The 1,359-nt window shown below is 52.1% G+C and overlaps 1 long non-coding RNA gene across 1 annotated transcript; it reads left to right on the forward strand.

Annotated features, from left to right (window-relative positions):
- The first annotated feature begins 353 nt into the window (after positions 1-353).
- LOC118160097 lies at positions 354-1,157 on the forward strand. Its single transcript, XR_004747336.1, has 2 exons — positions 354-464; positions 995-1,157. It is a non-coding gene; the product is annotated as an uncharacterized LOC118160097 (long non-coding RNA).
- Positions 1,158-1,359: the final 202 nt, after the last annotated feature.

Consider the following 1,359-nt stretch of genomic DNA (forward strand, 5'->3'; position numbering starts at 1 on the left):
GTGCAGGCTGCAAGCCTGCTTCCAGCTGCTCCTCTGCTCTTGTCTCTGCAAGAGCTCCCATCAGCAAGGCTGAGGTTAGTGCAGCGCTGTCCTTCAGAGGGACCTTTTGGCCTTTGTGAGAGAGACCAAGCTGGATTTTTGCTTAATGGAATGTCTGGTGCTCAAAGTGGTTTCATTTTGAACCCCAGCACAGTGTCCACAAGCCTCCTTGTCTCGAGCCTCTCTGTGTGAATTTTTGAAGATCTCTAAGCAGGTTGACTTCAGAACCTCTCTGGGCAAGCTGTGCCAGTGCTCTGACCCGTGTTGCAATTACCTTTACAATGGCTTCTCTGTGCATGTCTTTCTATTGCAACAGGAAATTCTGTCCAATGCAGAATAAGAGGGGGAAGTTGTCGTTTTGGGGGCTGCCAGTTCGCTGAAACACAGGTTGGGAAATGTTTCAGTTTCGTACCCTGTTGCAGCAGGTAAGGTCCTGGCTGAGGAAAGGTATTCCTCCTTTGTCCACTGGTACAGATTGTTACAGAATTCTTCCTAGTCCCCACCTAACCATCACTATTGGCAGTACACTCTCCACAGGAGAGGCCTGGAAAGGAAGGGGATTGTGGGTTTGGATATGTGGGTCTGGCCCTGTGTGGGACTGAAGGACCCTAAGCTTAGCCAGCACCTCCCCATTCTCCTCAGCCCAACAAGGTTTGCCCAGCCTTTGCAGAGGACTCTCCCAGGCTAGCAAAGGGTTAAGGTCTACCTTTTGGAGATGGCCAAGGACACGATGCTGTTCTTGATGCTTCTGCAAAGACTTGGAGTCAGGGCTTCCAGCACTAAGGAGGGCACAGTTCTAAGCCATCAGCAGTAAGGCCATGAGTTCACCTCTGGGCATTTGACTCTTATGTCTCAAGACTCGTTTATCCTTGGGGAGGAGGTGGGAGAGAGTGGGAGAGAGACAAAAAGGAGAAGTTTCAAGCAGGTGCCATGCTTGTCTGCTTTCTCTGTACAGGACATGGTACTGATGCCCTGAATTCTGTGAGCAGGATGTCCCCCTCGCTTTTTGCTCCTGGAAACAGTTCCTGACATCCTGTTCCATGGGCCTACAATTGTTTGGCCAGTGGCTGCTTTTCCCTGCTCAAATAAAGGCATGCTGTTTGGCATTGCAGCTGGTGGGAAGAGCGAGTGTGTCCTTGTGCCAGAGGGTGCCCAGGGATGCTGTTCCCCACCAGCGCCGTGGGGACACTGGGGTTGGCAGTCCCTGCGGGGCCAGGCTGTTTGCTGTGGGTGAGAAAGGAGCTGTGTGTCCCAAGCAGCCACAGGCACCAGCACAAAGGTACAAGGGGATCAACAAGTCGATTCAGTCAAAATCCTGGC

This window comes from Oxyura jamaicensis, unplaced genomic scaffold, assembly GCF_011077185.1.
Source record: "Oxyura jamaicensis isolate SHBP4307 breed ruddy duck unplaced genomic scaffold, BPBGC_Ojam_1.0 oxyUn_random_OJ87311, whole genome shotgun sequence".
NCBI lineage: Eukaryota > Metazoa > Chordata > Aves > Anseriformes > Anatidae > Oxyura > Oxyura jamaicensis.